This window comes from Bos taurus, chromosome 10 (assembly GCF_002263795.3).
Source record: "Bos taurus isolate L1 Dominette 01449 registration number 42190680 breed Hereford chromosome 10, ARS-UCD2.0, whole genome shotgun sequence".
Lineage (NCBI taxonomy): Eukaryota > Metazoa > Chordata > Mammalia > Artiodactyla > Bovidae > Bos > Bos taurus.
This window is the reverse complement of record NC_037337.1, coordinates 8,273,890-8,299,539: the sequence shown is the minus strand read 5'-3', so window position 1 is coordinate 8,299,539 and position 25,650 is coordinate 8,273,890. Positions and strand designations below refer to the sequence as shown.

Below are 25,650 nucleotides of genomic sequence, written 5' to 3'. Positions count from 1 at the left end.
AATGGGAGAGAATATATGAAAGGTAAAAAGGAGTTACCAACCCCAAATCCAAAGAGATTTTGAAATTCAGCCTGGCAAATTGTTACTAGTTCCTTGATTAGATTCTGCTGCTGCTAAGTCACTTCAGTCGTGTCCGACTCTCTGCGACCCCATAGACGGCAGCCCACCAGGCTCCCCTGTCCCTGGGATTCTCCAGGCAAGAACACTGGAGTGGGTTGCCAGTTCCTTCTCCAATGCATGAAAGTGAAAAGTGAAAGTGAAGTCACTCAGTCGTGTCCAACCCTCAGGGACCCCATGGACTGCAGCCTACCAGGCTCCCCCGTCCATGGGATTTTCCAGGCAAGAGTACTGGAGTGGGGTGCCATTGCCTTCTCTTGATTAGATTCTAAGTTCTGGGAATAATCCCTGGTAGCTCTTTCTTCCACCCTCTGAGTCATGTTACGTTTTTCATGAAAGGCAGAACATTTGCAATTGAGTGTGTTTATCATCCTGCTTCCTGCCAGTAGAATTTTGGAGACCTAACCACCTCCTTTCAGTTTTTACTCTTTCTGTCCCTTTCAGTTTAAGTTGGCAGTGCTTTTGCCAAAAAAAAAAAAAAAAGATTCTTAAATACTTGTGGGTCTCCTGTCAATTTCCCTTACACATAAGCAACATCCTCAGTTTTCTGAGACAGGCACTCCTTCACCTAGGGTGAAGATGCTGAGATGGTTAAGGACAACTCAGACAGGCCTTATCATTTGAGAAGTTGTATGAGGCACACCCATCATCTCTAGAGAAGGCCTGTCATGGGACTGAATACAATTCTGATCCTTGGATCTTTCCAAGGTTTTAACAGGGTTTATCTCTATGCCACGTGCTAGAAAGTCATTTCTCACTTTAAACATCTTTTGCCATTTGGAGAGACTGAGGACTGTCAAAATCATCAGGTCCCAGTTCCTTTTTGTTGAACAGCTCTTCCATCTTTCTCCTCTAGCATTTTACTATCTGCAGCAACTAAAAACCAGGCAGTACCCTCAACCTTTTGCCTGGAAACCTTAGCCAGATAAACAAGTTCATCACTTACCTGTTCTGCTTCACACATAACCGCAGGACACAGTTTTGCTAAGCTTTCTGTTACTACCTAACAAGCAACCCTCTTCCTCCAGATTCCAATACCACATTTCTCACTTCCTTTTGAGTATTCAGCAGCCTCCAAGTTTGAATTCCTACTAACAGTCTGTTCAAGGCAACTTAGGCTTTTTCTATCACGTTCCTCAAAATTCTTCTAGCCTCTAAGCAGTTCCAAGTCAATCTCACTGTTTTAGGAATTTGTCATAGCAGCACTCCACTTGTAGGTACCAAAAATATAACCTTGTGTCTTTAAGTTTAATTGACTAGATGCATTGGAATTTTAAGTACATGGGAAGATTTTGAATGTCTGTAAGAAGTTTCAAAATCCAGTATCTCCAACCTGAGCTACCTGATTTTTTTTTGCTTTGGAGTTTGACATAATTACTATGTCACCATAAAGGTACAGAAATATGTATTTTTAAAGATCCTCTATTCTCAGGAGAGTATAAGAATACTCATAAAAGTATAGTGAGAAAGGAGAAATAAAGTGTGCAAGTACTTTATAATAGCATAAGTATAAATACAATAGTGTTGTAATCATTTCAATAATGCAGTATATATGTTTCTACTTTTAAAGGCATTTGTAGCATTTAAAAGATTCAGATATAGGATACTTGTGATTTTGGACAAAATCAGCTTGTAAATTAACGTTTAAATGCCTGGAAGATGTTATATTGGTTAAATTCGTAAATTTTAATTTTTTTTTAGTTGTATAAAGAGTATTCGAGTTTTCAGAGGAATATTGTTTCATCTATTTATACAATTAATAAACCCAGCTTTAAAGTACAAACAACAGGTAATTTTGCCTCAGGATGTACAGAGTCCCCTCCTTGGATACTAAAGAATTTAATCAGATGCAAGCATTCCGGAAAGATTCGTGGAGGAGGCGTAGAAGGCGGAATGAGGGAGGCAGGAGCCAGGATCAGATTGGTATCACTTGCTGCTTGAAGAGCCTGGATGACGGCTCTGGAACGCTGCTGTCCTGACGCCCTCTAGTGGTTGAGACGCAAAGCCCACCTTTCCTGAGCAGCAGGTGAAAGATGTTTTGTTGCTAGCTCAGCTCACTCTCTAAGAACTTTCCCTTGATTGGGGTGGGGGGGCTGGTGCGGGGGGGAAGCCAGAAATTCTTCTGTCAACGATCTTGTGAGATACTCATCCAGTCTTACAAACCCTTCCTGTGTCAGTAGGCGCCTCAGTCCTCTTTGAGTATCTCCCATTATAAAACGCTTCCTCCTTTCCAGCTGACACTCTGCCCCTGCAATCTGTACCCACTGGCTCTGCTTTTCCCTCTGGGGCTGCACACGGCACCATGCTAATCTCTCCTGAGCCCGACAGCACTTCAAATATTGGCAACTTTCTTGTCCTCCCTGGTTTCCAGCTTATCTTCTCCAGGTCAATTATTTGCCTCAACTATTCCTCATGTGACCCAGTTTCCAGTTTCTGTCCCCAGTTGCTTTCTTCTGGAGGCATTTCTGTTTGTCAACAGCCCCTGGAAGCACACTGATGACCAGGCTGGCCTCCAGCCCCCGATTTGTGGACTAGCCTCCCAGAGGGCAGAGGGGCTGCGCGCCACCCCCCCCCCCCATATACTCCACTCCAAGGGGGCCCTGCTGTTCGGAGCAGCCCTGTCACATGATGGATGGAGAGAAGGCTTTGAGCTCCCTTGTCCGGCCTTTCCCTCTTGCCTTCCTTTACTCTTTGCAGCCTTGAAGTATCTTCTGTGTCTGGACACAGTTCCTCAGTTTCCTAAATAGTACCATGTGCAGACCACCTGGACAGCTGTTAGCCTGCCGCAGAGCAGAGACCTCTTGGAAAACCTAAGAATGACATCCTCCCTTGTGAGAAAGAAGCGTGGTTACCTGAGACTGGATTCTGACCTTCAGAGGCTGGGGACCTCTGACCAGCCTATATCCTCCTGCTGCGGCTGACGCTCATTTTCTCTCCTATCTCCCTCTGTGAACACACAGAAGAAAGACTAGGTGTTAATAATGTAACATCCTTTTATAGTTTGAAGACTGATATTGAGTCTACTCACTTCTCTTCTCTGAACTAATGTAGACTTTTCCCTGAAGGGCTATTTTTCAAAACCTTCCATCATTTTCTTTGTCTCCACTGGCTCCTTTCCAATTTCTCTGTAACATCCTATCTTATGGGCCCCAGGACTGAACAGTATGTTTTAATGACTGATATTGGCTATAGATTAAGAATTATATCTGTGAAAATATTTCCATTACAACATAGCTCATTGTACAAAGATTTATATACCGAAGGAGTTCCTGGCTGGCATATAACAAGTTATATTTCAAAACTTTCTTTGTAGATCAGTTATTTGAAATTTGGACAACTTTGCTGGTAGTCCAGAGGTTAAGGATCAGCCTGCCATTGCAGGGGACATAGGTTCAATCCCTGGCCTGGGAAGATCCCACATGTAGCAAAGCAGCTAAGCCTGTGCTAACGCAAGAGAAGTCACCTCAGTGAGAAGCCCATGCACCACAATGAAGACCCAGCACAGCCAAAAATAAATAAATAAAATTTTAAATAGATAAATAAAAAGAACACCCCAGGCACTGAGCAGAGGAAGCCTTGAGGAGAAGGTTGATTTAAAAAAGAAAAAAGAAGAAGACTGGGCACATTTTCCCACAGAAACAGTGGCTCCCAGTCCAGCCAAAAAAACCCAAAAGCCACTTTAGGTCATAGAGCAATAATGATATCAGGTTGAACTTAGGGAATAAGAATTCTCTGATCTGAAGCTTAAGAGACGCAGGAAGGTGAAATGAGAACTTTTTCCTCAATTTCTCAGCAGAGGAAATTGAGGAAGAAATGGATGACCCTCAACCTAGGATTGGAATGAAAACTGACCTTTTCCAGTCCTATGGCCACTGCTGAGTTTTCCAAATTTGTTGGGATATTGAGTGTAGCACTTTAAGAGCATCAACTTTCAGGATTTGAAATAGCTCAACTGGAATGCCATCACCTCCACTAGCTTTGTTCATAGTGATGCTTTCTAAGGCCCACTTGACTTCACATTCCAGGATGTCTGACTCTAGGTGAGTGATCACACCATCGTGATTATTTTGGTTGTGAAGATCTTTTCTGTACAGTTCTTCTGTGTATTCTTGCCACCTCTTCTTAATATCTTCTGCTTCTGTTAGGTCCATACCATTTCTGTCCTTTATCGAGCCCATCTTTGCATGAATTGTTCCCTTGGTATCTCTAATTTTCTTGAAGAGATCTCTGCTGCTGCTGCTAAGTCGCTTCAGTTGTGTCCGACTCTGTGCGACCCTAGAGACGGCAGCCCACCAGGCTCCCCCGTCCCTGGGATTCTCCAGGCAAGAACACGGGAGTGGGTTGCCATTTCCTTCTCCAATGCATGAAGTGAAAAGTGAAACTGAAGTCGCTCAGTCGTGTCCGACTCTTAGCGACCCCATGGACTGCAGCCTACCAGGCTCCTCCATCCATGGGATTTGCCAGTCAAGAGTACTGGAGTGGGTTGCCATTGCCTTCTCTGGAAGAGATCTCTAGTCTTTCCCATTCTGTTGTTTTCCTCTATTTCTTTGCATTGATCACTGAGGAAGGCTTTCTTATCTCTCCTTGCTATTCTCTGGAACTCTGCATTCAGATGCTTTTATCTTTTCTTTTCTCCTTTGCTTTTTGGTTCTCTTCTTTTCACAGCTTTGTAAGGCCTCCCCAGACAGCCATTTTGCTTTTCTGCATTTCTTTTCCATGGGGATGGTCTTGATCCCTGTCTCCTGTACAATGTCATGAACTTCCGTCCATAGTTCATCAGGCACTCAATCTATCAGATCTAGTCCCTTAAATCTATTTCTTACTTCCACTGTGTAGTCATAAGGGATTGATTTAGGTCATACCTGAATGGTCTAGTGGTTTTCCCTACTTTCTTCAATTTAAGTCTGAATTTGGCAATAAGGAGTTCAGGATCTGAGCCAAAAGCTGAGCGCCAAAGAATTGATGCTTTTGAACTGTGGTGGAGAAGACTCTTGAGTGTCCCTTGGACTGCAAGGAGATCCAACAAGTCCATCCTAAAGGAAATCAGTCCTGGGTGTTCATTGGAAGGAATGATGCTAAAGCTGAAACTCCAATACTTTGGCCACCTCATGCGAAGAGTTGACTCATTGGAAAAGATCCTGATGCTGGGAGGGGTTGGGGGCAGGAGGAGAAGGAGACGACAGAGGATGAGATGGCTGGATGGCATCACTGACTCGATGGACATGAGTCTGAGTGAACTCCGGGAGTTGGTGATGGACAGGGAGGCCTGGCGTGCTGCGATTCATGGGGTCGCAAAGAGTCGGACACAACGAGCGACTGAACTGAACTGAACTAACCTGGGATATCTTCCCACATTCTTTGGCCCTCTCTGGATCCTTATCCCAGTCTCCTAGTTCTCAGGATCCCAGTTCTGTCGCAAGTCTCCCAGGCTGCTGCCTCACTCAGCTCCCCCTCCACCCCCAGCTCTCCATGCTTCAGTACACCTGAGCTCCCCCCACCCATGACCCAGCACCCATCCCCTCAGTAAAGCCAAGTCCAGGTGGGGCTAGAATGACGGGCATCTCATCAAAGCAACTGCTGTGAATGAATTCTCGATGATGCCCCTGTTTTTAAATGGGTATCTTAGATATTAAAAACATTCTTTTCTGTGCAATTTCAGGCAGTGACAGATAATTTCAAAATACAGGTTATATGCGGGAAGATTTCGGTGACTACTGAAGCCATTAGAATAGACATGCTTGTTCTACCAAATGGGAGTATATCCCAAATGGTACCTCCTTCCCACAGATGCTCCCCTCCTCTATTTCTCAATCACAGATTATATGCTTCATATTGTTTTTCAAATTGTTTTTAAAGATTTTTAAATAGTTTTTATTTTGAGAAATTGTTATTCTTTTGAGAAAATGAATGAAAGCAACCATACCTTTTACAGATGGTGACTTCAGCCATGAAATTAAAAGATGTCTGCTCCTTAGAAGAAAAGCTATGACAAAATTAGACAGTGTTTTAAAAAGCAGAGACATCACTTTGCTGACAAATGTCCATATAATCAAAGCTATGGTTTTTCCAGGAGGCGTGTACGGATGTGAGAGCTGGACCATAAAGATGAATGAGTGTCAAAAAATGCTTTTGAACTGTGGCGCTGGAGAAGACTCTTGGACAGAAAGGAGATCCAACCAGTCAATCCTAAAGGAATCAACCCTGAATACTCATCGGAAGGACTGATGCTAAAGCTGAAGCTCCAAAACTTTGACCACCTGATACAAAGAGCCGACTCACTGGAAAGGACCCTGATTCTGGGAAAGATTGAAGGCAGGAGGAGAAGGGGACAACAGAGGATGAGATGGCTAGATGGCATCACTGACTCGATGGACATGAGTTTGAGCAAGCTCCTGGAAATGGTGAAGGACAGGGAAGCCTGGCGTGCTGCAGTCCCTGGGATTGCAAAGAGTCGGACACGACTTAGCGACCAAAAAACCACCACCACCAACCCCGAGAAAAGCACATGTGGTAGGACTCCATTCAAATAAAATTCTAGAAAAAGCAAACTAATCTATAGTTACAGAAAGCAAATCAATGTTTGCCCAAGTCCATGGCAGGAAGGAGAAATGGATTCAAAAGGGCTTGAAGAAACTGTTGGAGGTGATGTAAATATTCATTGTGGTCATGTGGCAATGGTTTCATGGGTGTATATGTCTGTCAAAATTGATCACATTGTACACTTTAAATAAGTGCAGTTTAGTGTACATCATTTATACCTCAATAAAGTTGTAAAAAAAAGAGAAAATGCAAAAAGACTAACATGTATGCACACATATATTTTTCCTCTCAGAACTGACCCTTATTAACAGTTTATCATATTTGCCTCAGTAGCATTTATATAAAATAAATTAAGTAAAACAGATAATAGTTGTTCCCAGCCAAGCTCTTTTTCTTCAGCCCAGTCCCTGGAAACAACTATCATGGATTTAGTGTATATCCCAACCATCTGTAGTAATTTTACATGTATATAGAAAGAAGAAAGAAGAAAGTGAAGTCACTCAGTCGTGTCCGACTCTTTGCGACCCCATGGACTGTAGCCTACTAGGCTCCTCTGTCCATGGAATTTTCCAGGCAAGAGTACTGAGTGGGTTGCCATTTCCTTCTCCAAGGGATCTTCCTGACCCAGGGATCAAACCTGGGTCTCCTGCATTGCAGGCAGATGCTTTACCATCTGAGCCACCAGGGAAGTCTTACATGTATACATTTATCTTTAAGTAATATATATTGTGTTTCAAAATTCATGTAAATGAATGCATGTTTTATGCCACACTTTCCTTTTTAGTACATGCCATGAGTTGACATTACACAAAGATATTTTATACATGGATATATTATGGTATATATAGGTACAGTCCATTCTTTCGGCATGCATGTGTGCTAAGTCGCTTCAGTCGTGTCTGACTCTTTGCAACCCTATGGATTGTAGCCCACCAGGCTCCTCTGTCCATGGGATTCTTCAGGCAGGAATACTGGAGTAGGTTGCCGTGCCCTCCTCGAGGGGATCTTCCTGATGCGGGGATTGAACCCGTGTCTTCTGTGGCTCCTGCACCGCAGGTGGACTGTTTACTGCTGAGCCACCAGGAAAGTCCCCTATTCCTTCTAATGGCTATTATAAGGGTTCATATCATAATACACTAGAATATTAGGATATTATGATAAAATTCATATCACAATAATATGAATATGCCACATTTTATTTATCCATCCCCCCTTTGATAGGCATTTCAGGTTTTTTCCCTCAATTTTTCATCATTACAAGCAATAATAAGCTGCAAAGTTTTCAAAGCAAATCTCATGGTATTGGCAGTGGGAGTTACTGGGTAGTGGCTACCAGGTAAGTGGGCAGGTGGGTTTGTTGAGTTGGATGCTGGTAAAGAGGGAAGTCCTGCTTCAAGATCTGTGGTCTGCATAGAAATAGTTGAAGTTGGATATGACCCTGTCTCTGGATTGCAGCTGAACCAGGTGCCTCTGTGATGTACCTGCAGAGCTGGAGATGGTTCAGAGGGCAACTCCAGCGGCCCACCCACAGAGTTCACCTCTCAGTTGGACACACGAGGGACCCAAAACAGATGACCTTCTGTGACGCAGGTACAGCAAATGCCTTTGGCAACAAGCCGTGAGCAATTCAACTCCGTCAGCTGCTGTTTAAATTCTTGAGGGTTTTCACATCAAATGAGTATCAGAAAATATATATTCACTGCCTCTACGTTACTGTGTGATATGAATGTACTAAGCCTGCCTTGTCTATAGTAATGTTCAGATCCTTGTGTTGTGCTTAACTTTTACTGTCTAGATTTGGTAAAGTCTCAGTGTAGCTTGTTAAAGTCTCCACTATGACTGTGCTTCTAACAAATTTTGCTTCGTACGTCTTGATGCACTGTGATTCAACACATACAGATTCCCAAATCTTACATCTTTCTTGTAAACTTTACCTTTCATTATTATAAAATTACATCTCAAAAGTGTAAAGAGAACCTCTGAATTGATGCAGAAGAGTTCCCCTTCAGCTACTACTACTGAGAAACACTGGACAAATTATCATCATATATATATATATATATATAAAACTGATAGAAAGAAAGGGAACTCTCCCTACTCTAGAAACAGAGAACTTAGAGGCTGAGCAGTAAGTAGGAACTAATGCCATCGCAGTGTGTTTGGACTAGCTAGGGATTTTAACAGCCTTGCAGTCAATAGGATGCTGTCTGGTGTGAGGAAGGAAGGCAACAGGAATTGAGCAATCTGCAAACTCTGAGTTCCTGAGAGCGAGGCTGCTGGTAAAAACAGGATCAGTAAGTCCCTGTGCCCTCAGGCTACAGGTGAAAAAAGAATTCATCCACAAAAACTTGAAACCATGCCTGTGTCAACACTGATGAGTTCTCAATTTTCGCTGTCAGACAGAAATACCAGGCTGAGAAGAAAGATAAAGGCGAGTTGAGAGCTGATGAGATCTCTGCGACTCCAGCAGAAGCAAACCGGCAGTCACAGTGAAAGGACAATCTAATGCCCCAGGCACACAGTTCTTCCCCCAAAGGGAAAAACCCTGCTGAAAATAAGCTCATAATAAAAATTAATCATAGGAGGAAACCACCGAGTGTCAGATCGTGAAATTAACAGGGGAAATAATGCCCCAAGAAATAGAGAAACTAGATCAATCTATCGATGACTACAAAGTGAGTATGCTTTAGATGACTTCAAAACGAAAGAAGGAATAGAATATATAATGGAAAACAGAAAATCATGGGAAAAGAAAAGGATCCCACATGCCTCAAGGCCAAAAATCCAAAACATGAAACAGAAGCAATACTGTAACAAATTCAATAAATCTGAGCACAGAGGCCTTTGGCAGCATGAATCTAACTTGTCTGTGCTCGGATTTAACTTTTTAAAAAACAGTCCATATCAGAAAAAGAGCTGTAAAAAAAAAAAAAAAAAACACAAAGGACAAATTTTTAAAACAAAAACACAGAAGAGAAAAAAAAAAGGAAATGCACACACACAAAAGTAAAATAATAATGATAAAAGAATCATGAATGACAGAATCATAAATAACACAAACTATATCTGTCAAGATTATGGATGGGGTAAATAGGAAATGGGAAAGAGGCAATACTTGAAGGGATAATGCTTGAGAATTTTTTCCAATTTGACATAAAATGTACAGAGAAGTACACTGTATCAGAATATATTGGTATGTAACAAACCACCCTACACCTGGTAGGTTAAAACCACCACTGTTTACTTAAATCATAGTTCCGTGGATGAACACGTTGGACTTAGCTGTACTGAGAGGTTATCCCCAAGTCTGTGGTCAGCAGGCAGTGGCCTCACTCACTTTAGCCAAAAGGAGAAATAAAGCAGCAGTGAAGGGGCTGAGCCCCAGTGGGCTCCCTGCGGAGAGCGCTGTTTCCCTTGGCAGCTTTCGGGCTGCAGACAAGTTAGACTCATGCTGCCCAAAGGCCTCTGTGCTCAGATTTAATGTTTTGCAGCTGGGTTTTGAAATGGGTTGCTGTGTAGCCTGTTCTCCCTTTGACATAGATTGTGACAGATGTTGACTTACTGGGAACAACTTCACTTCAAGAGAGAAGTCGGAGTCATTTTCATTAATGACTTGACATTTCCTTGCCTCTTTCGCAAGCTTGGCTTACTGTTAGTTTTACCTATGACTACTTCACCCTCTGAATTTAGTTCAAAGTGTCTGCTGCTGCTGCTGCTGCTAAGTCGCATCAGTCATGTCCAACTCTGTGCGACCCCATAGACGGCACCCAACAGGCTAATAAAAAACAAATCACACAAAAATCACGGGTTAGTGTTAAAATTTGCTCTGCTAGAACTGCAGTACAAGACTTTAGGGTGGCGGTGGTTATGGTTAATATTTAAACGAATCAACAAGAACTATATTTACACAATCAACAGATTGACGAATGGGCAAAGTAGGAAGATGAGACTAGATTGTGGGAAATATAAGCAAGCAGAAAAAATTGAAAATAATTGATTAACTGATAATTGATTAATTCAAAGGAGAAAACAAGAAAGTTTTCCTATTTGGGGCTTCCTACATCATGAATCTCTATTCTTCTCAGCACAGCAGTGGAAGTTAGAAAGTAATTTGTTTTTCCTAAATAAATTCCACACTAGAGTGTTTGATAAACAAACTCACAGGAAATAAGGAGATCTTATTAATCATCACTGCACACTAGAATGAGAGCAGCCCATTTACCTGTCCTGGAAACACCCTGTTCTGGAAAGGGCTCTCAGGTTGATAAAGTGCAAGTGAAAGTCGCTTAGTCCTGTCCGACTCTTTGCGACCCCATAGACTATACAGTCCACGGAATTCTCCAGACCAGAATACTAGAGTGGGTAGCCGTTCCCTTCTCCAGAGGATTTTCCCAACCCAGGGATAGAAACCAGGTCTCCTACATTGCAGGTGGATTCTTTACCAGCTGAGCCACCAGGGAAGCCCAAGAATACTAGAGTGGGTAGCCTATCCCTCCTTCTCTAGCAGAGCTTCCCAACTCAGAAATCGAACTGGGGTCTCCTGGATTGCAGGCAGATTCTTTACCAACTGAGCTATCAGGGAAGCCCCTTGGGTAGATAATCCACACCCAATTGTTCTACTCAAGATACATGAGATATTGGGAGAAAAAAAAAAAAAGAGAGAGAGGCAAGAGAAAAAAAGTGTCCCTTGTCCTAGGAGACTCCTAACTGAATCATTTAGGGCCTGAAAGCAGGGACAGAGAGTGAACGGTTCCAGGGGAGGGGGCAGTGACCAGGAATCACTGTAGGCTTCCAAGGTACCTGTTCCAGATATTCAGCCTGCATGCCCTGAGGAGTGCCCCTGGACTCGTCACACCAGATGTCCAGATATACGGGTTTGAGAATTTGGTCAGGATCAACATGAGGTGCCAGGGAAGGGAGGGGGTTTCTCCTGCTGCTGGGCAGTCATTCTTGGTTGTAATGATTCTCGGGTGGGCGGCACACCTGTGCCTTTGCTCTGGTTAGTCTGTGGATCTGGTGTCCCCCTTAGCCGTCTCAGATGCTGAAGTCTCCCCTTTGCTTTAATAATGGCCAATCTCTAGCCATACCACCAACATCCTCCACACCTTATTCTCCAGTAGGGTACAAGAATGCCCAAATTGAACAAGATATACAAAATGTGAGGGCAAAGTAGGCAGACTCAGAGCTGGAGCAAGAGTGTGACTTTCTGAGATTTTGGTCAAGTAATCTCTTCTACAGAGCACTTGCTGATTCTAGAACCTGATCATTGCTGTTCCCTACTTTGTGTTAAGATACTGAGGACCAAGAAGGCAGTGGCACCCAGACAGGTCTGACATGGCCAGAGATTCAGATAAGCTGCTTCCATCTTGACTCTGATGAACACTAGAGCTTCTCCTATCTGTTCCTTCTTCCATATCTGAGTCTGTCCTGTCCTAAGTCGCTTCAGTTGTGTCTGACTCTTTTTGACCCTAAGGACTGTAGCCAGTCCATGGGATTCTCCAGGCAAGAACACTGGATGGATTGCCATGCCCTCCTCCAGGGGATCTTCCCAACCCAGGGATCAAACCCAGGTCTCCTGCATTGCAGGTAGATTCTTTACCATTTGAATCACCAGGGAAGCCCAAGAATACTGGAGTGGGTAGCCTATCCCCTTTCCAGGGGAACTTCCTGACCCAGGAATTGAACTGGGGTCTCCTGTATTGCAGGCAGATTGTTTTTACCAGCTGAGCTACCAGGGAAGCCCCCTGACTGAGTCTACCTCAACTCAGTTACAATTCCCAACCTGTCTTTGAACAGGCCATTTGGAAAAGTGCTCTTTCCCAGCTCTGCCATGCTTCCTGCTCTTGGCATTCAATCCAGCTGCATCCATGTACCCTGCACCGTTGGTTCTCCAAGGCCTCCAGGGTGGGCTCTCCTGGCATAACCCTACACAAGCTAATTAAGGAGGGAGGCATTTACTCTTCCAACATGAAAAAAGTCATGGAAGAATTCCAGTTATAAGCTGGTAGAGAAAAGATAGTTTTCCCCCTTTACCTCTCAGCAACTAAGATGAGAAATAGAAACACACAGTTTTCTGATGAAATCACTAGGCTCTCCTCTTCTCAAATCATAATATGTAAAGACAGAGAATGACTGGAAGATTCCGGCCTGAGCAAAGTAGAGAAATGTGCCTAACTCCTAAGCAAGTAAGAGGAAGTAGAACAACGCCAGGAATAATGAACACTCCAAAGGCCAGAAGAAAAAAATAAAAACCTATAAATAACACCCTTAGACAAGAAGAGAAAGTACATTCAGGAAATGTACTTAGTACATTGAGTATCTTGATACTAAAGAAAACAAAAGATAGTAAAGAAAACAAATAATTGGAAAATAAGAATGAACTCTTAGAAATTAAGAATAAGAGATCTGAAATTTGGAAAATGGATAGAAAAGTGTGATGATAAAGTTGAAAGTCTCCCAGAAAGTAGAACAAAAAGACAAAGATGAACAATAGAAGAGAAAAGACAGGGAAATTAGGAGCTTGATCCTGAAGGTCCAATATTCGACTAATACAAGCTCCAGAAAAGGAAATTTGGAAAGATTTGAAAAGAAGACATAAAACTTCCTCTAACTGAAAATCTTGACTCCCTCAGTGGAAAGAGTCCCCCAAGCACCAGCGAACAGAAACTATACCAAGTCATAGTATGTCCATTGCCAGAGCCAAAAAACCACCCTGGGACAGACCCTCTGAGGAGGACCAAGAGGCAGTGATACGTATAAGAGATTTACTGGGGGAAATGCCTGTGAAGGATAAACGGATAGAGAGCAAGAATAGACGGGCAGAGCCTTCAGATCACAATGCAGGTCTGATACCTATGAAAGGAGAGGGGAAAGACAGACTTGAGCAGGAAAAGCTTCAGACCCCAGAACAGTTCTGCAAAGGTCTCAGCCAGGCCAAAGAGGAGTCTCTGAACCCAAGGCTGTTCATGAAAGGAGCTCCACCTCAGGTAGGCCAAGCCTCACTTTAGTTGCTGTTGCAGTTTAGTCGCTCAGTTGTGCCCAACTCTTTTGGGACCCCATGGACTGTAGCCACCAGGCTCCTCTGTCCATGGGATTTCCCAGGCAAGAATACTGGAGTGGGTTGCCATTGCTTTCTCCAGGGCATCTTCCCAACTCAGGGATCGAACCCATGTCTCATGCCTGGCAGGCAGATTCTTTACCACTGAGCCACCAGGGAAGCCCAGCCTCACTCTAGTACCTTCACCTTATTCAGTTATCAGCTGGAAGCCACCTGAGGGAAGGACGGCTGCTTTGTTCACAAGGCATTGAATACAGAGATGCGGCAGCTGGGCTATCAGTTAACTCTGATTTACACAGCAGATTATCTTTAAGGGATACCTAAACAGTGAACTGTTATGGCTGCCACCGTCTGTTTCTTGCCCTTTACAGGCCAAATGCCCCATGGTTCCTACTGGTCTCTCTTCCAGAGGAAAAATTTAGAAGAGGGAAGTTATGGGAAGACCTACAGCCCCTGATGCTGACATTTGTCTCGAGGTCACGAATAGGATCCATTCTCTTCCACCTACACCATCCGATCTAAATTTCCCTCCCCTTCAGTTATCAATTCTGCAGCTTTTTGGTGGCTTACTTAGTGAGATGTCCCAGACTTTCATTCTAGAGGGGTCTTAGTAATCACATTCTTTTCAGCCAGAACTTGTTGCCCATATCTGTTCAAAAATTGAGCAAGGATGGAGAAGAGGTGCCCACGAGGATCACCTGGGATTCAAAGACATTTCCTCCTTGCCCCCATTGTGTAAAAAGTGGCTCCAACTTCTCCTATGGACCAAAGTCAATGATCTCTGCCTAGTTGAGGATTCACTTCACCTGCTGGTCCCGGGTTACAAGGCATCCAAACTGCCCTGGTCGCAGCTATAGCAAGTGGCTCAGTGGGACCCTTGCTGTATTTCCTGTTAAGAGTGCACTGCATCTGGGTAGCAGGACCTCTAACACAGAGCTGCAGAGATAAGAAACACCGAGCTCCCCAGTGGGCTGTTGGGACTGACGATACCTGGTACGTCTCCTGCTTCCACCCCGTGGTTCCCAGACCCGCACAGTCTTCCCACCGAGGATGCATATCATATAGAGGACCTGATGTAATGTGCACAATGCCTCCTGAGGGTTGTAACCCTACCCTTTCCAGGTACAGCTGTCTCCAAGCTGGAGTTACACCTGTGCCCTAGTGACCATTCCAGCGCTTTATGAAGCTTCCTCCTTCTAGGTGATACAACATGTGATATGATCAGTGGAGTCCATGGTCATGAGCCTCCTCTCACAACTCCTTTGGTATGAAGTGGATCTGATAGCTGACATTACGCTGTGTGTGATTTCATGACTTGTTGCTGCTGTTCAGTCGCTAAGTCATGTCCGACTCTTTGTGACCCCATGGACTGCAGCACGCCAGGCTTGCCTGTCCAACACCAACTCCTGGAGCTTACTCAAACTCATGTCCATCGAGTCGGTGATGCCATCCAACCATCTCATCCTCTGCTGTCCCCTTCTCCTCCTGCCTTCAACCTTTCCCAGCATCAGGGTATTTTCCATCGAGTCAGTTCTCATCAGGTGGCCAAAGTATTGGAGTTTCAGCTTCAACATCAGTCCTTCCAATGACTATTCAGGATTAATTGCCTTTAGGACAGACTGGTTGGATCTCCTTACAGTCCAAGCGATTCTCAAGAGTCTTCTCCAACACTACAGTTCAAAAGCATCAATTCTTTGGTGTTCAGCTTTCTTTATAGTCCAACTCTCACATCCATACATGACTACTGGAAAAACCATAGCTTTGACTAAATGGACCTTTGTTGGCAAAGTAATGTCTTTGCTTTCTAATATGCTGTCTAGGTTGGTCATAGTTTTTCTTCCAAAGAGCAAGCATCTTTTAATTTCATGGCTGTAATCACCATCTGCAGTGATTTTGGAGCCCAAAAAAATGAAGCCTCTCACTGTTTCCACTGTTTCCCCATTTGTTTGCCATGAAGTGATGGGACCGGATGCCATGATCTTCGTTTTCTGAACGTTGAGTTTTAAGCCAACTTTTCCACTCTCCTCTTTCACTTTCATCAAGAGGCTCTTTAGTTCTTCGCTTTCTGCCATAAGGGTGGTGTCATCTGCATATCTGAGGTTATTGATATTTCTCCCGGAAGTCTTGATTCCCACTTGTGCTTCTATCTCCCAGAGTTTCCTAAATTCATGTCCTTTGAGTTGGTGACAAACAATCTGTAAGTCCTCAAACAGTGGTGCCTGCTGGAGCTCAGTGAGGAGCAGTGGCAAACCTCCAGTCCGCACAGGCATGAGGACAGACTGCTGAGCCCCCCAGGACAGAGGGGCCGATGCAGCTGACTCACCACCAAGCCGCCAGCTGAAGGTGAAAAAGCTATTCTCCAACTCAGATAGTCCTGGACTCTATTTCATCTACATTTTCCTTGAAAACTGGCTGGTTCACCTAGGAATTCATTTCTTTCTTGCACATCTATTATCTGTAGCTACATACAACGAGTTCACCCTTCCATCATTTTCTCTGTAGATCTCTCAGCACAAATCCAAATATTTTTAGGTGAATATTCCAAGTTACCAAACATTCATGAACCATTTCCTTCCTACATAACACAGATCTAGATTTTATTTCCAGCCTCTTATTAGGCTTCTGTTGCCTACCATTCAGTCCCCAAACCAATGCTACTTATTTTTTGCTCCTCTTCTGTCTATATCCTACTGCTGATACCAATTCCTAATACCAATAGATACCAATCCCTGACACCAAAAGCCACTGCCACAAAATGCTATATGACAAACATCCAAAAACTCAGTGGCTTAAAATAACAGCAATTTATTGTCATTGATCTGTGAATCAGCTGAGGGTTGGCAGATCTCCGCTAGGCTCAGCTGGGCAGCTTTGCTGATTTAGGCTGAACTTGGCCAGGACTGACTGGCTTTGTTCCATCTATTAGAACCAGTGGGCTAGTCATCAGCGTGTTCTGCTGCTTCTGATGACAAAGCGTGAGAGCGCAAGCTCAATCACATAAGTGCTTTTCAAATTCTGCTTGCAACAGTCTGCTAATATCCTGTCAGCCAAAGTAAGCCACATAGCCAAGCTTAGAATCCAACAGCTGGGAAGCACAGTCCACTCACCTGAGTGGGAGGGAAAGAGAGAACTTTTTTATATATATATAATATATATATATTTATGAATATATATATATATATATATATGAATATATCTGAGCAATAATCTAATCAACCACTTATGCTATTGTGGATTCTTAGACCATCTCTAAAGGGGAAAAATTTTCAGGTACGAAGGATTGATTGGGAATTGGAATTCCCAGAACTTCTCAAGAGTAATACCAGAAGCTAAATATATATATGTGTGTGTGTGTGTGTGTGTGTGTGCACGCGTGTGCATGCGCACGCATGCATGTATGTGTATATATATATATATATATATATAAATATATATATAATAGAATGCCTTCCAAATTATGATTTGAAATGACTTTAAACCTACAGGTCTAGATTCATTTAAACTATCAGTTAGTTATAAGGCTAGAATAAAGACTTTTGAGACATTCAGAGTCTCAGTTAATTTACCTCCCAAATAACCTTCCTCAGGAAGCTATTGGAGAATCAGACCCACCAAAAGGAGAGGGTCTAAACCAAGAAAGAGGACGAGGAGGCATGCAGGAAGTAGGAAACCCAACATGGGAGAGAGAGATGAAGATGTCCAGTTGACAGCACACGGAAATTCCATCCTGCCGCACACAGAGCTACAAGAGCAATCTTTAGCAGAATACCGGGCTCCCTGGCTGTCTGCAGTGCAGGGAACTGAACTGTGAACTCATCTAAAATGCTATTGTAAAGAATGGGAACACTCAAGTATCAGATCAGATCAGATCGGTCGCTCAGTCATGTCCGACTCTTTGCGACCCCATGAATCGCAGCACGCCAGGCCTCCCTGTCCATCACTCAAGTATACACACAACAAAAAGCTAAGAAAAGAAAAAGTGCCACACTTACCAACTTTCGGAAAGTAAAAAAGATGCCTATGAGAAGAAACATAATCATAGTTCACTATGGTTCAGCTATAAACAATATTTCATATTAATTTAGTCATAAAATTATAGTAAAACTGTATTGGAAGATGAGAAGAAGAAAGCAATATCCTTCTCTACCATAATAAAACGTTACTAGATGTTATCCAACATCGATAAACCTGGACAAGGCAATATAAAATGTATTTTTTAGCAATATGGAAGAAATGTACTGACTCTGGAAAGAGGAATTAGAAAATATGAAGTGTGAGTCATGGAATTGCCATTTTTTGTTGCAAGTCTTCTATCAATATTTGACGATTTTGTAAAAATGTATGCATATATTACTCTGATAAATTTTGAAAGGTCTAAGGAAAACTAATACAATAAGCCATTTAACACCAGGGGGAGAACAAATTTCATCCATTTTGTCATTTATTGAATAATCATTGATGCTTGGTTTCAGATGCCAGAATAAAGATTAACACCACACTATGTTTAGTAATTACAAAACAGGTTTTCATACATTAGTCTTGTGATTTAATTTTCACAACTCTATGGGGCTGAGAAAGAAGCAGATTTATCATGATATTAATAAATCTTAAGCTTCAAGACCCTTTGCTGAATGGACCCCTTCCTAACTCTGGTAAGGGGCCCAAGTGATATATTCATACACACACAAAAAGATCTTTTGTTAATATGATGGTTTCTTTACACTTCACTTCCAAAGCATTGTACTTTCCTTATATGTCCATGGGCATCTTTTCTAAATAAATACACATTTTGTACCCATCCAATTTGTATTCACAATTTTGTATTCTTTTGTTTAAAAACGGTCCCCCAAAGAGGCTAAACTTCAAGGCCCATAGAATCAGAATTCAGCCCTGGGTAAGTGCTATCTATCTCATTTTACAAACTGATGAACGAGTTTCAGTGACTTTGCCCACGTTTGCATCTCTGGACCTAAATTCAGATATTTGAATGTACAAATCCATTTTCTTTCCACTAGTCCAAAATGCATCTCTAGATGGTGGAAGAAAGGTTAAGAGACATCAGCTCCTTTCTAGGAAAATCATTCCTGGAACATGGATGGAAAGGAGGCAGTCCCATGTCATCAGGATTCAGGCGGTGGTGGTCTGGGTAACAGGTGGAAAGATACGAAAGGGAAGTTCACTGGAGACAAATCATGATGACACGTAATTTTCTCTTCAGTTGGCTCGGCCTAGTGTGTGGAGGGCAGTTACACTAAGATGTCACCCGTGAGACACAATCTACCTGGAGTAGAAAGAAGCCATCTCCTTTTTCCAGATCTCTCTTATTTCAACATGGCCTCTGGGAACAGATCTTGCATCTCCCTAATGCATCTCTAGCTGGTGGGAAGAGCTTGAGGGACAGGTTGGAGTCAGAGGTCAGGAAATCAAGGCTCCCAAAATTGGAAGAGACGCCTGGTGCCACTTAGTTCAACTCAATAAGAGGAGGCGGAGCTTAGTGAGAGGCAGCACATGGGGTGGTTAAGAGTACAACTTTGTGCAAGTTTTTTAATCCCTATGCCTCAGTGTATTCATTAGCAAACTAAAGATAACAAAATGAGACCCTATTCCCTTATCTACAATTCAGAATCTATAAATCTAAAATTATTTCAAAGGATTTCCCTGGTAGTCCAACGGCTAAGACTCTGCGCTCCGAATGTAGGAGGCCCAGGTTCGATCCCTGGCCAGGGAACTTGTCTCACATGCCGCAACTAAAGATCCCGAATGCCCCAACTAAGACCTGGCAAAGCCAAATGAATACATAAATAAATACATTTTTAAATAAATAATGTTGAGAAAATAATGTCAAAACCTATTTCATGAGAAGAGCTGACCTGAATTCATTTGGCAGCAAAATCTAACCCATTGATGTATGTATTCCATTTAATGTTAAATTCACATGCCTTATCACAGAAATATTAATGTATTTGATAGTTCCATGGGGGTGTTTTCTAACACCAGATAGATGTGCCATGCACCTTTATATTAAGCCTTTAGAATAAGAGTCTATGAATCTAAAGTGCCTATCTAAAAGGCTGCCATTGGGGATTAAATTAGTAAGAGAGGAAAGGTGCTCAGAATGGTACATGGCACAAAATAAGTGCTCTAAACAGGTTTTCTTTTGTTACTGGGAACACCCTCTGTAAGTATATTCCTAAGATATGTTATCTGGCCTTTATCTGACTCTCAGGGAGGAGAACACACTTCTTTACGAGACAATCTAGTTTAAATGCTGGATATTTCTAATCTAATCTACTCTTAGAATTTATAAGATAAGGATCTTATAAAACTAAATTTGCCTTTCTCTAATTTCTCACAGTTAGCTTTCAGTACCGCTTTTGCAGATAGCTACTGCATCTCCCCAGGTTTTTTTTTCTCCATGGTTAGTTCTTCATATATTGCTCCCAGACCAATCTCTTCACTCTCCCCTTGACACACTCCTATTTGCCAATATGTTCTTTCAAATGCAGTACCCCCAATAAAACCCAGAGGTCCAAATGGGTTCTGCTCAGCATAGAATTCAGTCCATATTTTTTTCTGTGCTCCAGAGTGTGAAAAACAACTGCATCTCAGTGTGAAAACAGAAGTGAGATGGGAGGAGATTTGGAAAAACACAACCAAGGCCATCACAGAATTTCATTAGAAAAATATACCAAAAAAAAAAAAAAATCAATTTCAAAGCAATTTTTTCCTGGTTTCCCTGAACTAAGATGGAAAACAGTGAGCAGCCTAGGCTGATCAAAATGCAAGAGTCAAACAATATAGAAGGAAGATGGGTGATGTTATACCAATTCATTTACTGTGAAATACTACAGACAGTAATGCTGGAGCCCAGGTGAAGGTCATGGACCGTATCCCACAGTCCAAGAAAAACAAATGATGTTCCAACAGAAGGAAAATAAGAACAGAGCTAAATAAAACTCTGACAAGTATCAGAACTGATTTACAGTGAATTACTAAGAAACAGGAGGACACTGCTCCCTCCAGTAGGCACAGCCAGACCCCTCCTCATCTCTGGCCTTGACCCCCTCTGGTTAAAGACAACCTGAGCAAATAAACCCACTGGAGGGGAAGAAATCCATTTCTTGGGGTAGGCAATGTGATCACTCAAGCTGTGAAGGAAACAGTGAGAAAACATTCTTCTCTTGAGTGGCCACCTTAGCCACCTGCAGTGTGAACCCAGAATTCTAGATTTCTTTGGAGTCTTGGTAAAGAGCCCCTAAGAGGCTGGCGGACACATGGGGATTCATTATTCTATTCTTTCTATGTTGTGTATGTTTAACATTTTCCATAATAAAATACTTTGAAACATTCTCAAGCATTTGTAACTTTTTAAAAGAATGGCAACAGTCTAATAGTTGACTCTGTTCTTTTCCCTGTAATACTGAAGACAGTTTTAAAATCTGAAGGCACCTTCACTAATAAACTGTCAGGAGGATGTTAGTAATTTTTTATGGGAACCATATATACAGTTTCCCCTGTCTGAAGCCCAGCCTTGGAGCTACCTCCAAGCAGAAAGCCTCTGTGATCGTAGCCCTTGCTCCATTTGTTTTCCATTTCTCAGGGATCACAACTCTTCTCCAATGTTTCAAAACATTTCCTATATTTTGTTTAGTTTTCTACTTGCTTAGGTTCAAAAGGTAATTCCAGAACTGGCTCACTCCTTCATGGCTGGAAGCAGCTCTTGGAAAGTTCTTCAAATAACTCAGCTTAAGTGTCAGCTCAGGGCAAACATCCTGTCGTTAGGATGCTGTCCTCCAGAATACTGTATATGTACAGCATGCACATATGTACATACTCTATGGTATGTCCACAGTGTCCAGCAACACTGGTCCAGGATTAGCAGAAAACAGGCCCCCAACTCACCATCACCCCTTTTAATCTAGCTAAAATTTGCATTTCCCATTACCATAATTCTTTTATACAAATTTCTGTAGAATTAATCATCCTGTGTTCAGGTAGGAGAATTCTTTCCCTAGGGAAAATAGTAGGCCTTCCACTGAACTTGAGACTTCCACTTGTTAACTTTGGCCTCATGGCAGTAGACTAGCAAGCAAAGAAAGGTGTTCTTATACTGGCAAGAGTAATTGACTGATTATTTAAGAGCAGACTTAGCTCTTCATGGAGCATAAAGAGGAGTATATCTGGAACACAGAGATTCACTGGGATATCAGCTGATGATTCTGTGATCAGTGATGATGCAATGAGCAATTGCAACAATCATGGCCTTACAAAATGAAGGCCAGACACTTCTAGAGGCCCAGACACTTCACAGACAAGGGTTTCAGTCATCCATTCAAGAAAACAATGAAAGCCAGTCAAAGAACCAGATGAGCATAAGGGAAATACAGACAGATTGTAGGAAGGGAGATGCCAAAGATTAATTATGGACTTGGGACAAGTTGCAGCGACAGGGAATGTAACTTCTTCTATTAACCTTGTATTAAATCTCTGTGCTGGCCAAAGTTTGAAGGCGACTGGACAGAATGGATTTAATGCAGAACTGATACGCATGTAAGGACAAAGGTTGAACTCTACTGGGAATACTCTGTGGTTTCAAAATATGTCCACAAGTTCTTTGATGCTCCTTCCTTCAAAAGATGAAGCCTAATCCCCTTCCCCTTGAGTATGGACTGTACTTAGTTACTCACTTCTAAGGAACAGAATGAGGTGGAAGTGACTGTGTAACTTCTGGGACTAGGTCATAAAAGGCTGTATGCCACTCTTTCTCTCTCATCACCCACTGGAGGAAGCCAGATGCCATGTTGTAACAACACTCAAGCTTCTTATCCTCATCCATCAGTGGGCAGACAGAAGAAACAACTACAATCCCACAGCCTCCAGAACAAAAACCATGATCACAGAAAGCAAAATGATCACGTGGATCACAGCCTTGTGTAATTCAATGAAGCTATGAGCCATGCCATGCAGGGTCCCCCACGACAGATGGGGCATAGTGGAGAGTTCTGACAAAACGTGGTCCACTGGAGAAGGGAATGGCAAACCACTCCAGTATTCTTGCCTTGAGCACCCCATGAACAGTATGAAAAGGCAAAAAGGCATGACACTGAAAGATGAGCCTCACAGGTTGGAAGGTATCCAATATGCTATTGAGGAAGAGCAGAGAAATAGCTCCAGAAAGAATGAAGAGGCTGAGCCAAAGCAGAAATGATGCTCTGTGGTGGATGTCTGGTGGTGAAAGTAAAGTCTGATGCTGCAGAGAACAATACTGCACAGCAACCGGTTTGCTCATCTATCCTTCTGTAAATATGCTGATCTTAGTATTTGCTGCTGTAGGTAACAGTCCTACCCAAGTCTGGCTGTGGATGGATATTCTCACTGAGTAAGTTTTTAGGAATGGAATTGCTGGGTCATAGACATGTATGTTTAGTTTTATGTGAAATGGTCAGATTGTTTTTAAGTGGCTGTCCCCATTTTATGCTTCTATCAATAATTTATGAGAGCTCCAATGACTCCACATTCTCAGCAACATCTGCAGCTGCCAGTCTCTGTAATTTAGCCATCTCAGTGGTCATTGAGGGGTGTCTCATTGAGACATGAATTTGAATTCCCCTGATCACTAGTGATATTGAGCACTTTTTCATAACATGACATTCTTCCAGTGGCTTTTCTGCCTTCCCTGTTTCACTGTCCCATTCTTCAATCCTGGTGAAAGTGTTAGCTGCTCAGTTGTGTTTGACTCTTTGCGACCCTGTGGACTGTAGCCCACCAGGCTCCCCTGCCAAAGGGATTCTCTGGGCAAGAATACTGGAGTGGGTTGCCATGCCCTCCTCCAGGGGATCTTCCCGACCTAGGGATCGAATTCGGGTCTCCAGCATTGCAGGCAGATTCTTTACCATCTGAGCCACCAGGGAAGCCCTCATTCCTGGTATCTAGTATCATTTCTCAGACTACCTGTTTGTGACCCTTCATCTTGGCTTTCCTTTAGGAATACACAGGCTAAGACAGCAGAGAAAGCTGGAGAACTGAGACAGTACGGCTTTCTCCCCTCCCCCATGCTTGGGAAAACAGCGAAGGTGATGCTTGTCTATTGTGGCTATGCTCACCCCTCCGAGATTAGCTTCCATCTGATGTCCAGGGGAGGGGAAGGGGGTGAAAATGCACCTCTGACTGGGAGTATTCTATAAGCCCACGTGCAGTCACTATATCCTTCACAATTACAGAAATCTTCTGTCTTTTGACTCTCGGTTGTCCTTGTTAGAGTCACTAAGATGGTCATTCCCGCTCCCCAGTTTAAACACAGAGGATACTGGTCTAAGGACCAGGCAGAGCAATGGCTTAGAAAATGAAATTCTTCTTTCATTCGTCACCTGAACTTCACATAAGACCCAGCTCAGCCCCGCTAAGGTGGACACCATCCCTCCTCTGCACCCAGAGCACCCTGAAGCACTGCATGACTCGCCAGCATGCAGACCCAAGAGAACAAATTTGAGAGGGAAGTCCCACCACTTTCCCCTTCAGTTGGCCCTACATTCGTGTTCTGCCCCAGGATCTGGGTCTTCCCACCGCCACAAAAAAACATCTTCAAGCTTAACTGAGGATTCAAGACTTAGATACAGAACTACCATGTAGAAGAGTGCCTCTCTATATATGCATTCAGTAATTTTGGGTCGAATAAAATAATGAACGTACAAATGAATAGATGCACACTTAAGTAACAGTTCAAATGTGCGTGCGTCCTCAGCTGTGTCTGACTCTGCGACCCTGTGGACTATAGTCTGCCAGGCTCTTTCTGTCCATGGCATTTCCCAGGCAAGAATGCAGGAGCGGGCTGCCATTATCTCAACCAGGGGTTCCTCCTGACCCAGAGAGCAAACTCGCGTCTCCTGTGTCTTCTGCATTGGCAGGCGATCACCACTGAGCCACCACAGTTCAAACAGAGTGTGGCAAACGCACACACACACACACACACACACTGAGTGACACAAAACGCAAGCTCCGTGGGGAGGTCCGAGGGTGAGAAGAGGGAACACGTTTCTCCAGCCAGCCGCCTGGTCTGGGGGTAACCAGGCCCGCAGCCTCCTGCTGCCCTGTCCCGGAGACCTGCCTGGTGCTGGAGGAGGAGCAAGGAATACAGGCGACGGCAGCCAGAGGTGGTGGCATCCAGGAGGCCGGCACGCTCTCCCTGCCCCAGGTCCAGGGGAGGGGTGCGCCCTAGGACCCTTCGAGCTGTGACCACACTGCCCAGGTCCCAGACCCTAAGGGTCCCAGCCACAAAGCCGCCGAAACCGAGCAGGAAGAGACGCCCCCTCATGGAGGGCCTGGAAGCAGCCTCTGCCCGGGAGGCAGCGGACAGCCGCTTGGAAAGGCTTTCGGAGTGCAGAGATGCGAGGCCCTGCTGGGGAGAAGGCGCTCGGGGCCTGTGGCAGAGGCTGGGGTGTCAGGTTGTGGCGGGGTTGCAGGCCAAGGGAGTGATAACAGGAAAAGATACTGTTTTCTCAGTAGCAGCAGAAGAGGTGATGGAGGCGGAGCAAGCGGCGGAGGGAAGAGGAGGCGGAGGCGGAGAAGCCGCTAGTGCAGACATGGACGTGTCCAAGCAGAGGTGTGCTGTAAGGGTAAAATGCACACTGGACTCCAAAGACGAGGAAAAAAGACTGTAGAACAACTCAGTTTTTATATTGATTACATGTTGAAATACTACTTTTGATATATATCTTAATACTATCTTTGATATATGGTATGAAATCAAATATAATTAAAATTTTTTAATATGAAAGAAATCAGTGTGTAGGAACAGGCATGAAAGATTTATGGGAGTTGAACAATCTGAACTGAGCCTTGAAGGGTAAGTAGGATTTACCTAAGCTGGTGGGAGAAAAGGGAAACAGCCAATAAGAGAGGCTCTAGGGGTCGCTAAGAGTTGGGCATGACTAAGAGAC

The 25,650-nt window shown here is 43.4% G+C and overlaps 1 long non-coding RNA gene across 1 annotated transcript in view; it reads right to left on the bottom strand.

The window, feature by feature from the left end:
- LOC107132813 (uncharacterized) overlaps positions 1 to 25,650 on the bottom strand; it is a 56,836-nt gene that overhangs the window by 4,627 nt on the left and 26,559 nt on the right. Inside the window, exon 4 of the long non-coding RNA XR_001501102.3 lies at positions 2,970 to 3,063. This is a non-coding gene — a long non-coding RNA (uncharacterized lncRNA). The remainder of the gene's footprint in view (positions 1 to 2,969; positions 3,064 to 25,650) is intronic.